Source organism: Spermophilus citellus, assembly GCF_964194105.1.
Source record: "Spermophilus citellus genome assembly, chromosome: 12".
Classification (NCBI taxonomy): domain Eukaryota; kingdom Metazoa; phylum Chordata; class Mammalia; order Rodentia; family Sciuridae; genus Spermophilus; species Spermophilus citellus.
The window spans coordinates 98,812,991-98,828,055 of NC_138198.1; positions in this window are offsets into that span (position 1 = coordinate 98,812,991).

A 15,065-nucleotide genomic window follows, 5' to 3' on the forward strand; every position below is an offset into this window, starting at 1 on the left:
ATTAGTTCAACAAGAATTATGAATGACTTAGGATGTGATAACTTGGTTCTTAATGGAAATATGAGATCTTAAAATGTTCTTTTTAATTCTTTGTTACTTCATTTAACTAGGGATGGAGCGGCATCAGGGGTGAGGTTAAGTTCCCAATGCTTGACTCTTAAGAAAATGGTCTAGATGCTATATGGAAAGGAGAGAATAACATAAAGGTGTGGATTATGTGCTCAAAAGTGATCAGATAAATGAATGACTAATTGTCAAACTCCCTGAACCACAAGACCAGAAGAGGAGAGTCATTTGATACCAAGGAATGCAGATGGTGTTACTGTTTTCAGAATCAGGGGCCCACGAAAACACACCTTTAAATCAATTCATAAATAAGGTAACAACTGAGCACATTATTAAATCACAGAAACCATGCTAGCTCCTTGGGATAAAGATGATTAAGGCAGAGCCTATTATCACGCTACCCACAGTCTAGTGGGGCAGTCCTATATGAAAATAAATTAACTGCAATATTGTGTGTTCTTAATAGTATATCCTAAGTGCCAATAGTACACTGTACCTAGCGCACAATAGTAGCTCAACAAATATTTGCTAAGTAAATCAAGTACTAAAATGGGGGCACAAATGAGTCCATGTGGAACTGGATATTTTAAATCTACTTGAGAGTCCTGATTGTTCCCTCAAACAGAAATAGTGTTTGAACTGTATCTTAAAGATGTGTTGGAGGTCACAGCAAACAGAAGAGGGAAGAAGTATTTCAGAGCAAAGGGAACAATACATGGAAAGTCAAGAAAGTTTGAAAGTACATGTGAGTGAAAATAACAGCAAAGACTGCATCTGGAAAGTACTAGCAGATAAAGTAGGGGACAGGAAAGGTTGCTGAGGTTGAAGCAGGTAAGAGAAGTTACCTGATCTTGAATAGCATGGAAGTGGATTCAAGGTGAAAACACAGTGTTGAATAGTTTGCACAGGATTATGAGCTGCACTGGTCTCAGAAACAGGGATTTCATCTAACACTCTACAGTGGTTGCCATTCAACTATATTTGCTATAATCTGTGTTCCCTTCAGGTTGTCTGAGTTAGGATGAAATTCAATCAGAATAAATATCTCGTTCATACTGAAAATACGGAAGTGTGCTCAGATTGGATTTTATCTCAGACTTTTATCATTGTTATGAAAATGAAGGCTGGAACATGTGGATCTGTCTAAAAATGTGAATGGGTCTTAGTGGTCTGCTAAGGACATTGCCACCCCCTAAACTTGGCTGGCCTTAACCAAACCTTTTATGTTTTATTCTCACCTATTGCCCCTATACATCTTAAATCTGCACATCATTTTTCTCTCCAGTACAGAATAATCAAAGATGCTTTTCAAATCAAAATCCTCTTGTGAACCCCTAAAATTTATAAAAACAAGTAGTCTTTTTTTTTTTTTTTTTTTGGCCTGTACTGCTTTTATCAAAGTTGTTCTATTAAGCAATCTAGAGACCCTTTATTCTTGAGTCAAACTGCATCAGTGAAGTTCATTGATAAGTAGCCTTGGTGCTCACCATCTCCTGGAAACTAAAAAGTTACTTATAAGAATGAATAAAACAAGTCTGACTAGGAAAGCCCACATCCCAATAAATGGTCCAGTCCTTTCAAACAAGGAAATCCTGCCTTCTAGGCAAGGTATAGACACCTAGAGCTCCCCCTGAGCCCCAGGGTTTTCTTTTGTTAGAAAAAAAAAAGTACATTCCTGGTTTAATCTAATTAAATAGCAACTCCTTTCCAAACTCTGGAGGTGGTTACATCCTAAAGCAATAAAACCCAGGATTCCTTCACTCAAAGAATCCCCCTAGTTATCTGTCTTCTAGGTCACATATCACAGGAGAGACCCTTAGGGCTGAATTTTTAAAAGACAACAGGGCTTTTTCCTGTGAAGATGGTAGGTATGTTATGTATTACATTGGACAATGACACAGAATTTTCAGCATGAAAGTCTCCTCCTATCCCATCTTATCCTCTTGAAATGATGAAAGGTTTAAAGAATATTCATGTCCAGTCCCTTAATGGTGCTGAGGTTGAAATACATGTGGAGATGCCCAGGAGACTGCTAATGAAGTACTGTGAGTAAAGTTATCACTGTCAAAAACTTGATAAAGCTTGCATCTCAGGTGGTATTCTTGAAGACAAAAGTTCAAGACTGATTAGCTTCTCAGTTTTTAAGAAATTAGAAACTTTTCCTAGGATCTCAGGCATTGCTGATGGATTTTTTCTTTAGGTCTTGCCTTTGACATTGCTTCTCAGTTTTGTCTGTTTTTGGAGAGCAGGCTAGGGTTCCTTTGTATATGATCTTATATGGACAGATTTCTAATTTCTTCTTTATGTTAAGGTGTAGATGATCGATTAATATTGAAGGTACATTATTTCCTAAAACATGGAAATCTATTTGTCACCACCTAACCATCTTCAGTAGATCAAACCCAATAATACTGTTGTATAGTCTCATGTACCTTTTAGGACTTCCTATAATCAGGATTTTACCTTTAGGCGGTTGGTCAAATGAAGGCAGAGTCAGTATTAATTTCTGTTCACTGCTATAGCTCTAGAAACCATATACTCAGTATATGTTATCTGTCAGTATATAGTGCTGGGCATGGCTATGATTTGATAAGAAATCAGCACTTTTGTTTGACAAATGAACTAGCATATAAATTGCTAGTTTTCTCAATAATCCAGGAAATTTTACAGTTACACATAGATGCTTCTACTATGAAGCAAGATGAGGGATAAATCTCTTGTTGTTGTTGTTTTTGTTGTTGTTGTTGTTGTTTTCATTGAGGAAGCTGACATGACTTTTTTGTTCCTTCTGTAACATGAAAGTAAAATTTTGCTATCACCAAGGACGTTGAGAGGCCTTTTAATATAAGTTAGTCAGTAAGTGAGATGTCTTCATTAAAGAATGATCTTCTAATTGACATAAGGCTTTGTCAATGTATTCTCTCTTGGCTACATTTGATTTTTGAAAATTCCTAATGGTTTCTTCAAGCCTAGGGTTTCCTATAATTATGTATACTCAAAATATAATCAGCTTCATAGATCACCAACTAGGGATCAAACATAACTCATCCCTGATCAGAGCCCAGCTCCACTCCACACATGCAAAGTTCAAAGGCCTGGCTGGTTTTCATGGAAACCAGGCTGGGATTGTCCTTGAACTGTGACTGTGTTCCCAGCATCTTTGTCTGTCTATCGTTTTGTGATTGGCTTTACTCAAGAGATCTTTATAAAAACACTCAAAAGGAAGTTCTCTGTATTTGGAATTTTTATGTGTTTATATATTAAGAAATTTGAGAAATTGTATGGATAAATATCTTACTGAAACCTTACTATTTGTTGTCATTAGTAACGTTTTGTCAGTACAGGATTCTAGTTCACAGTTGTTTTATCAAGTTAAATAGCACAATGTTTTACATGTCAGTATGCATTTAGGAAACAAAAATAAGAAACACAAAAATCAAGTAAATTCCATGATATGTGACAGCACATCACTGAGCTCAATCCTTTGCCTCTTTGTCTCTCTACCATTAACTTTTATAATCAGAATCATAAAGCTAGAAACAATTTAGAAAAAATGAATTCAAAATTTCTGATTTTAGAGGTGAGAAAAGCAAGAGCATGGGTGTTATCTGGTTTACTAAAATGCACAGAATTATGCTGCAGCTGAGCTGGTATTAGCACATAGTTGACCTCCCATAATGCCCAATGGTTAAGAGACTGCCAAAAGTTCAAGGATGCCCTTGAACTTATGCCCTTGTTTCAAATGTTTCCCCTTGACCTTAATTTTTCCTTAACTCATTACAAAATTTTCACACCATGGTTTTAAAAAGTATGCTGGAGTAAAATGAGGACATTGCTCACAGTGGACACATCTTTGGGTATTCTATAAGCCTAGGCCTCATCTAGTCATCCAGAGGGTGAAGGGATCAAAATCATGTATACCTGGGACCCATTTATACCCCATAGTCCAGATTTGCCACCATCTAACTGTCTCCAGTATGTCAATCCCAATAATCCTGTTGTGTCTTCTCATTTACCTCTTAGCACTTCCTATAGTCAAGATTTTACCTTTAGGCCCTTGGTCAGATGAAGGCAGAATCAGTTTCAATTTTTGTTCACTGTTATAGCTCTAGAAACCATATGCTCAGTATTTGTTGAATAAATTAATGAAAGCTCAAGATATTCAGGATCTCACCACTAACACATGGAAGAGGTGGATATACACCCTGGGCTGTCTAGATTTAGAGACTATATTCTTAAAACTACGCTATGTTTCCTCTCCACAATATTTTATAAACATCAGGGAAACAACATTAAATATACATTTTCAATATGAATTTTTAAAATCTGGTTATTTTTCAGTTACCCTGGAATTTTGAATAACCAGGAAGTCTCAACTGTGAATATACCTAGACATCAATATTTTACAGCACTTTTGCAAGTTAGTTTGGCTGCCTCCTGTGTCCCACACAACATACTGAGCTATGCATCTACAAGCACGTGTCATGAATAAGTCACTGGGGACAGACTTCTGTCCATCTGTAATTATTTCACTGAGCAAGTGTGATTTGCAATTCCTTCCCCAACTCTGCAGACTCAGTTTATTGGAAATTACAACCAGACTCTTTCTTAGCCCTGGTATGAAGCATGGAAAATTTGCCCCTTCTGCTTTCCCTCCCTCCTTTACTTTACCATTTCTCTTTTAAGGAACTTTCTGGGACTTTCCATGACCACATCATTCTTAACCATCCAATTGATTCATTTAACTGATACTCTCCCTTTTTCTGAATCCTTCCACAACCACAAAAACAAAAACAAAAACAAAAAAACAGTCTTTATGTTAAGGTGCAGATGACCGATTAACATTAAAGATACATTATTTTTAAAGGGCATATGATAAAAGATTCCGCTTAATGCAAAATTGTAAAATATATTGAAATCCTTATGGACCTGGACTCCTTGTGGAGACCAGTTTGTGAATTCATTGTGGAGCTGGGGGGTTGCCTCCCTAATGCCCCCCAAATCAAACTGCTCCAATAACTGACCAACAGGGGCCAGATCAGCATTGTGCATATCCTAGAGATGTTACAAAGATCTCATAGTACATTCCCTGGACTCTTTGACAGAGCTTAAATCCATTGTATTTCTTCTTTGTCTAACACTTACTTTCAAATTCCCTTTTATGCTTTAATTAAGCTCCTTTTGGACTCCGAGGAGTTAAAGAGCTTTTTTCCGAAGAATAATGACAAAAAAAAAAAAAAAAAGAAAAAGAATGGAGGAGAGGAAGTGCTTCTTTTGAAGGGAAATTCTGTCTTTTGTTTTTCCTCCCCAGGAACCCCAGCTATTTCCATACTCTGCACCTATTTAGATACACAGGGGAGAGAAGAGAGAGGGGCAAAGGAGATGGTACCCTGGGTGCTCCTTGGGACACAAAGTAACTTTAATAAAAGGCCAGTGTGTTTGGTAATGAACGTAAATATGTGAGGGAGGGAAAAATAAAAGGACTGTGAAAGGGAAGATGAAAAAGATTAAGAAAAAGAAAGAAAAAAAGGGGAAGGAAGGAGGGAGGGAGGAATGAGAGAGGAGAGATGGAGAGAGGTTAGCGTTAGCTCACCTGGGACGACCCTAATGGTAAATTTATAATGAGGAGATGCGTTACTGAATGATTTACTGCTAATCCCATAGCAAGAGCAGGAGGGGGGGAAGGAACAAAGGTTTACAGTCCCTTTGGAGATTTGTTTCATCTGCACATCAGCCCACAATTAATGGCCATTTAGCTGTTGTTCTCCTGCTGGACACTGGTGGATTGATTCAGTAAATAAAAGTGACAGAGCGATGTCCCATGGAGGCAGACGGTGGAGTCTCTGCACCTGTTATTTGTGAATCTCGGCTTGCCAGGTCGTTGACCTTTAGAAGCTGGCGAAAATTAATAAGTGAAAGCACAAAGCTGCTTGCTTTGAAAAAATGCGATCAGAGTACCCAGGCAGGCAGCAGTTGGGCTGCTTTCTTAGGATGTGGCCAGGAATCTCTGCATGGTTATCACCCCTTCATCCGAAGACCAGCAGCAGCCATGGGAGGTAAGGCTGCTGGTCAAGCACCTCTTAGTCTCCCTGTGTGATCCAAGAAGGCCTGGGGAAATGGAAATGTGGGGATCCTTTGGGATTGCAAAACCATACCTTATACACTGCCAGCTTTGGGTTTCAGGCTGCCCTGTTCTTCCTGAGGCAGTTTGGGACAGTTGGGCGTGGGTGGGGAGTGACCCAGCCAAACTGGGCTGGCGCATCTGAGCAGCTGTGCTTGGCATGGTGATGGGGTGAGCAAACAGCTGCTTGAGTAACTGATCATTTGCAAATAGTTAATGACAGATTTGTCCTTTGTGTTCACTGCCATAGGAGGGGAGTAAAATAAAAGGGAGGGAGAGTCAGGCCAGGGGATTTTATAGCTGTGGCCACTGTGACTGCTGTTGTTATTGTGGTTGTTTTGAAAGTGATAGGAAGGTCAACTGAAGTTAACAGGATTTGCTTCTTTCCTGGGCAAGCTGCCTCCCAAATGAATCCAGTTCATGGGTTGTGGGACAGATCGCAGTGGTCAAGGACTGATATAAGGCCTATATCGGAATTCATCAACAAAGAAACAAATAAAAAAAAAACATTTATTTTTATATTCTTCTCTGTTAAAGTTATCTATCCCTGTATTTTTTGTAATTTGGCTTTTTGTTATTTATTTCACAGTAAATTGCAGTCCATCCAGCAGGCATAATTAGCCTTTGTTTGCTATGCAGATGAGGGAAAGGCTGGATTTGGCTAAGTGACTTGCTGAGTATTAAAGAGAGCACTGGATCCACCTATGAATGTTATTTGAGGAATTATAAAGGCCCTAATATGCCCCTAAATAGAATTGCACCATTAGCAATGCATTCATCTGAGTTAAGGCAGTTCAGGTTTAAAGAGTCTTCCTTAAATGGCTAATTCCACTGGGATGTAACTCACTCCTTTTTATTGTAGTGCAACGAATCCATCAACAAGGTCTAGAAATCCTGTCTCCAAAATATACATGCTGAATCTGGACACTTCCATTTCCAGTGCCATTAAACCAGCCATGCCATTATTGTGCCTTGCCTGCATTTTCTCATCCTGCTCTTAACGGCTCTCACTTTTCCCTCTGTTATCTCTTTGCCATCCTCCATCAGTAACTCAAGTGATCCTTTAAGTCAAATGATGACCGTGCTTAAAACTCTCCAGAAGTTTCCCCAAACACTCAGAATAAAATCCAATCTAGTCACCATGGTCTGTATCCTGGAACTTCATCTCTTACCCCTCTCCACTCCTACCTACTCACTATTACCCAATCCCCTTGCAGATTTATTTGCTTTTCTTTGAGCATGATTAGTTTTCCCTTCCTCAGCAGTTTTGACCTTATTGTTTCTTCTCCCTGGAGATCTCCCAGGATCTCCAGGTGTCTGCCTCCTTCTCAATGCTCGGTTCCCAGCTCAAATGTCATCTTACATAATGGAGGAGGTCTTCTCAGACCACCCTGTCTAAAATAGGCTTCTGGCAGTAGTTACTGTTGCAATACTCAGATTTTATTCTCCAGGTGACCCTATCACTGAAGAAAATACCCATGGAAAGTAAGGTTCTATAAGCCCTGTCAAAGGAAGAATTAATACAACTGGAAAGACTACTTCATTAATGTTTAATAAAACAGCCGCTGAACGATGGAGAAGAAGAATTAATCCACCTAGCAGAAAGCAAGCTGGGGAGAAGGAAAATGAAAGATGTAGATAAGACACAAAATTTATCACAGGAGTTGGGAATGGAGGGAGACTGACCATGCACTGTAGTGAGAGGAGGGAAAACTAGACATCTAGGCACCCTTAGCAGACACACATGTCTTAGAATACAACATAAAAAGTGAGAAGTAAGCAGAAATAACATGAGAGAGAACTAAGCAGAGTATCTTTTTAATTGATGTTTCCTTGGTTTGTTTTGGGTTTTAATTTCATTTTTCTTTTCTAAACCAAGTTTATGTATACTTAATATTTTTGGATAGACAGATGAATTTTTCGAGTGTTGAATGGCTGGTTTGTCCTTCTTATCAAAACAGGGTTAACAATCTTTCAATTATGGATATTATAAAAATCTCCAAGTTACACTCTAAGCTTTTTAGACATCTAATTTCCTGAGTTCTTTAATGGCATTATCAATCAACAATCTGAATGGAAACGGTCTCATAAAACCTATCCTGAATCAAGAAGAATGGGACTATTTCATGGCCTACAAACAGTTCAAGTACAGTGTTCTCTCTGAGGTGCCCTTAAAGGTAGTCATGAGGCTCTGGATTCCTAGTTCAGTGATGCCAGATGGTTTACAGAACCCCAGAGAAAGTGAGAAGGATCTTTGTGAGCCTAATACCTGGTCATTATCAAGGCTAACTTGAGAAACAGGTAAATGGGGGAAAAATTTTAAAAATCTAAATTGGTTGAGTGTTAAACTTACAAGAAAACAGAGTCAGTGATTATTAATTATATGCAATATGTTCATCATAATACATTCTTCATTGTTACCCTGACTACAAATACACCAGCACACTACATATTTATACACAACCACACCCATATCCACACACACCAAATCAAATAACTTTATTTTCTAATCATGATTCCTCCAGTAGTCCCAAGAATCTGGACATTTTCATTGGGTAAGAAAAATATCTATAGCCTTTATCAATGGCAGGCCAGCAGGGAGTTATTTTTAAGGTAGCTGAAGAATAGACAGAGATATCACAGGGAAATGACACCCAGTAGTTTTGCAATAGCAAAATGAACTCCAAGATATAGTGGCAAATAAGCATCCTCAAAGTCTCTGCTTTAATCCACTAGGTGTGGACCTGAGAATAGGCATGTCTAACAACGTACCTCAGGAGGCTGATACTCTTGCTCTGGGCTCCATACTGTGAGCAGCAATGGTTCTAATGTATCTTCCCAATTAACAAAATTAGCTCACTGAAATCAAGAGTGATTCAAACTTTCTGGAAATATTCACATGTTTTCATCCTGCAAATATTTTTCAAGAACTAGTAGTGAAAATAGAATGTTCTTCCCACTCTTCACTTACAGAATATAGACAACTGTCACAAATTTTTAATAAGATATTGTGCTTTTGGTCAAATACCCTGTCTATATAGTTTCAAAGGATCCTTGCATGTCTTTCAGTCTAAGGTGAGAAGATCTGGTGCCTAGCAGTTGACCCCAGTGCCCTAATCTCCTGCTGTTGATGCAATAGCAGGTGGATATGGGCACTACCCTCTCTGACTCCAGTACATTATTCTTTCTTGGGTCACTCATCCTCAGCCAGTAATTTCAACATTGTTTAGTGATATTTTTAAATTATTGTTTCTCCCTTTTGTTATAGACACGAAGTGAAAAATCTCAGATAAGAGCAGATAATTTGACCCAAACTCCCAAATGTGTGATAATTTCCCTCATCATAGGAAAATGTGGAATGACTTGCTAAGTAACTGGGCAGTTTGGGATGCTTGAATTTGCCCTTAATGAAAAGGACTTTAAGGGAAGAATTTGATTGAGATAGGTAATTCCCAACTAGGGAAATTGCATCCAAAAAGGCTTCACTGTGGGGTTTCCTATTAGGATATTTCTGAACAACAGGTCAATTATTTCTGTCTCTCATGCTGAAACCAGTGGTAGGGGGAGATCAAAGGGTTATGAAAGAGGTTAATGACTGAAATAAGTTTAACAAATAAAGAGAAAAAATTGTTCTCTATACTCAGCATGGGGTCAACCCCTAAGAGTCACTTTAAGAATAGGTCACAGAGTCAAATACTGCAGGGCTGCGTTGTAGGTGGGCAGGGCAGTTTTATAATGAATAATAGCGTTTATATAATATGATGGGTTTGGGCTGGAAGCTGAGGTCTACAGAGGTCAACAGTAAGTACTGACCCTACCACCCGTGAAAGAGTTTTATTGTTTTGTTGACCGGTGTGGGAAGCTCAGTGTCCATGCAGGCTTATCTTCAGATCTGCATTAATCTGCTCTCATTAGCCAGGCGTCTTCTCTGATTAGCCAGGGGTCAAAGAATCTGGATTGTACATGCTGATGGTCTGCCCTGCTGATGTGCATGACAGGGGCAGGGCAGCCTTCAGACCTGAGTTAGAAAAGTCCTGCTCATGGTCCTCATGGGCTTTCGGTTCAGTGACAAATTACAGGGTAACGATCTTCTGATTGAGTCGAGGTGGGATTCTTTTAAAAAGTCCAGAGCAAATGATTGTACATGAGATTCGGACATAAGTACTCACATCCTTTGGCACCCACTGAGAAATGGGTGGCAGTTAGAAAAAGAGAGATAGTGTGTGTGGGGCGGGGGAGGGTGATGTGCATGTGTGTGAGGTTGGAAGGTGAAGAACAGTCAGATCAAGGATGGTTTCCCAGAAAAGCATCAGAGGGATGACTAAATGGATGCAACTTATGTTTTAAAAAGATGCCTTATGCATCTATGGGAGTGTTGTATTCTTAAAAAAAAAAAAAAAGTGAACCTGAGATAATTTTTGCATCCTCCAAAGTCTTACAATGTTCTATACGCATTTAGAATTCCCCTTTGGATGTTGCCTTTAGAGTAATGATATGTTTCTTTCAAATATTCCCTATCATAAGGAAGTCTCAAAAAACTTAAAGGTAAATTAAATTAAAAAAAAAAAACTGCTTAAGATTAGGATGACCTTGGGCAAATCATTTATACTTCAACTTGACCAACTATAAACTTAGAATAAAATACAGACAGATCCCAATTTATGCTTTTTTGACTTTATGATGGTATGAGAGCCTCCCGACTTTTTATTTTATTTTATTTTTTTTTTACTTTAGGATGGTATGAAAGCCATGTGTATTCAGTAGAGGCAGTACTGCAGATTTTAAATATTCATCTTATCCCAGGCTAGGCTGCTTGCAATGCTGGGGAGAGGTAGTGAGCCACATTTCTCTATCAGCTACAGATTACAAATATAAACAAGGAATTCTATGCTGCTCAGTTACAACGTTTGGTAGGGGAGGTGTGTCAAACAGAGTTTCAACTCATGATGTTTTCAGCTTTTAATGGGTTTATTGGAATATAACCCCATCATAAGTCCAGAAGCCTCTGGAATATCTATACATTAGCATGGGAGAATTTAATGAATTAACGTACTTACATGTCTTCAAAGAATCCCTCTAATAGAATGAACAACTCTGTAAAAGTTAGTATTAGAATTGACACTGTTTGAAAAACAACAGATAAGATGCTAGGTGACACATGCCTGTAATTCCAGTGGCTCCAGAGGAGATGGGGAGGAGGCTGAGGCAGGAGGATAGCAAGTTCAAAGCCAACCTCTGCAATTTAGCAGGACCCTGAGCAATTTAGTGAGACCCAGCCTCAAAAGAAAAATAAATAAATAAATAAATAAACCAACTGTGAATGTGGTTCTGTGGTTAAATGCCCCTGGGTTCAATACCTGGTACCAAAACAAACCAGAGATAATTAAATTGAGTAGCACATTTTTTGATGCAAAAGAGCTAAGGAGACAAATGTCATGAGACACTAGCTGTTGGCAATTTACATGCCTAGAACCATTCTCTTTACCATCTTTCCACCATGTTTATCCAGAGGTTTATCTCCTGTCAAACTTGAACATCATCTTGAAGGGAGAGAAAAATCTCTAACTTGTAGAAAAATCTTAAGAATCACCCAGAAAATGACTTCCTATACTGTTCAAAATTCAAGACTCTTTTCCCTTTGCTATACATAATTAAAATTCAGAAAAGAACAAAATATTTTTTTGTATGTGTGTGTATGTGTTTGCTTTATACTTAAAAAAAAAACCCACTGTGATATTTTAAAACTTGTTTACCATATAAAAGGAAGTCAAAGTCCCTGTGCCCATTCTGGGTATAAGAGTCAAAACAATGCCCTCTACCTTTAATAATGTATTAGTAGGACAGAGGGCTAAATCACAAAGATAAACTATCCAGGCTAATAAGTACCCTTTGCAAATAAGAGCAATTTAAAACCAATGTAAAATCTCATGCAGTTGGCTATTTTATATAAATGCACATACACAGTTTAAAGAGAGAGGTGAAAATAAACAACCTGGATGAAATTTGGCTGTCTTTGTAGTACATTCTGACCCAATCTCCTCCAGTAATAACTTCAAATCCAACCTAATAGAATAGTAGGGATAGCAGCATTTTATTCCAATTAACTTGGCTTGCCACTGAAGAAGCTTAGGTCTCTTTTACAAAATGTAAAATACTTCCTCTTGACCACCTGCACTCATTCCTATGATTTGCATCTATTTGATTTTAATGTTTTTGTTTTGTTTCATTATGTTTTGTAGTTTTCTAGTAGAGAGGAGTAGAAAGTATAGAATGGGAAATAACTCCAAATATGCCCCAAATCTCATTCCCTTTGCATGGCTCCAGTACAGTCAGAGAAATAATTGCTGAGTTCTAAAAAATGTGATTCATGTTTTTGCTTACCCTTACGCTTTCCTTTTAGAAAATTTTGTAAACAGACCTTTTACAAAAAAGGAAAAAATGTTTTGGGCACAAAACTTTTGGGATACACATTGCTAAACTTAATGGTCTGTGGTATCCTTCCTGAGAAATGAAGTCAGTATCCTAGAACCAAGCAACGCAACGAGCTATATAAATCAACACAGAAAGAAATCACGCTAATGACTTTTCCCAATTTAAAGAAATGTCAAAGGCAACCATATAAATGGAATGCAATCAATATGAATAATAATAAATAACCACCCTGGGTACTGAACTTTCCATCAACTTTTAAATGTTCTGTCTGGCATATTTCTAACATTTAAATAATTCTAAAATTTAAAAACCATGTGCAAACAGGGATGAATTAAAGTACTCTTCTTTCTAGGGTGATTGTGGTGGTGGTATTTAAAAGATGAAACAATCACACATACAGAAAAAAAAACACATTAACATTTCCTAGCCGATTTATAAATTTTCTAAAAATAATTTCTATATACCTGAAGATCATATGTGCTTAAAAAAGGAAATTAGCCCTTGTGACACTGATTCATTAAATTGATACCTGAGCTGTCATTATGTGTTTGAAGGAAGATAACCACCCCAAGGGGTGGGGGGGAAGAAAAACAACTGAGCCCTATTGGGAGGATCTTCTAACATTTTCAACATTCAACATTATAACATTTCAGAGAGTTATTAGATCTAAAAATGATCCCAAATCACAGCATTTTGATATCTAATGTTTGGATTTATTTCTTTAACCTCCTAGAAGTTTATTGTTTCTCTGAGCTGGCTTATTATGGATCAGATCAACATGAACAAATTGAGACATGAAATAGAGAACTGAAAGTAATGTTCTTTGTTGCCTCCACATCTCCCGCCATATAAATAAAGCAATGAAATTCAGTGTGAAAGAAATGAACACAAGGATGCCTGAATCTGAGTGTAGAGTCTGCATTAATTAGTTATGTAATCCTGCATGAGTAATGTAACTTCTTATTCTTATTTTGCTTGAATTCAAAATGAAAGATCAGAAACTAGCATAATTATCTTTTCACATTTTAATTACATAGTATTTTAATAACATACATGAGTATACCCAAAGATACTAAAACTATATATTTTTACTCATATTTTAACAAAAGCAAATTTTTCATATTTACTTTAGGTATTTTAAACATTATTTTAAGATCTAATTTGTGTACAATAAAATTGATCAATTCAAATTTACAACCAAAAATTTTTAAGGAAGTTTTGTGTACCTCCTGGCAAAATCTGAGTTTATAACATTTTTTTTAATTTTCATTTTTTTCCTTTTTTTATTAGTTGCTATGACAATACAATGATCTTGACATATCATACATTTGAATCAAATGGGCTATAATTTCTTATTTTTCCAAGTGTACAGGTTGCAGAATCACATTGGTTATACAGTCTATAACATTTTTATCACTTCCAATGCATCCATTGTATGTGAGTATGACTCTCACTGTAAGCTCCTGTTCCCAGGTTCACCTCTGGACATCTCATACTATGTATCATATAGGAAGTAGCCTTGGTGTCTGACTTCCTTTAGTTGGCACAGACGTCAGCAAACTTCAACTCAAAGGCTAAATCCTGCCTAACTGCCATACTTATGAATAAAATTGTATTGACTACAGCCAAAACCCTTAATGTACTTGACATCTGTCTTCTTTCCTTCTACCAGAAAGGAGATGAAGAGATACAACTGAACAGTTGCAACTGCTGCAGGTTCTGGACTGCAAAACCTAAAGATGCTTCTTCCTTTATGACCCTTCAGAGATTGTTTGCCCATTTCAGATTTAGCATGGTTTTGAAGTTCATCACATTGTAGCAAGTTTCAGGATTGCTTACTTTCATGGCTGACTAGCATTCTATTATCTATCTATCTATCTATCTATCTATCTATCTATCTATCTATCTATCACATTTTTCTTTATCTATTCACCAGTTAATGGGATTGGCTATTAGTAGTGCTACTGCTGTAAATACCTAAGTACAAATTTTTTTGTAAATGTATGTTTTCATTTCCTTTGAGAGTTACCTAGGAGTGAAATTGATGGTTTTAATTATGTAACTTTTGAAGAAAGCACATTTTTTCCCCAAAGTTGCCTTACTATTTTAATATTCCTTAATATCAGGAATGTCTGAAGGTTACACTGTCTCCACATATCCACCAGTACTTACTGTTGCCTATCTTTTACAGTATAACAAATCTAGTGGTAGTGAAATAGAACCTCAGTTTTAATTTGTGTTTTCTTAATGACTAATAATGTTGGACAGTTTTTCATGGGCTTATTGACCTTTTTGCATCATTCTTTGTGAATCATCTATTCAATTTTCTATACAAATTTAAATTCTGGATATGATTATTTACTGGGTTTATCATTCATAAGTATTTTTTTTCAATCTGACTTAACTTTCAATTACCTGAAGTCTTTTGATGTGCAGTTTTAATATT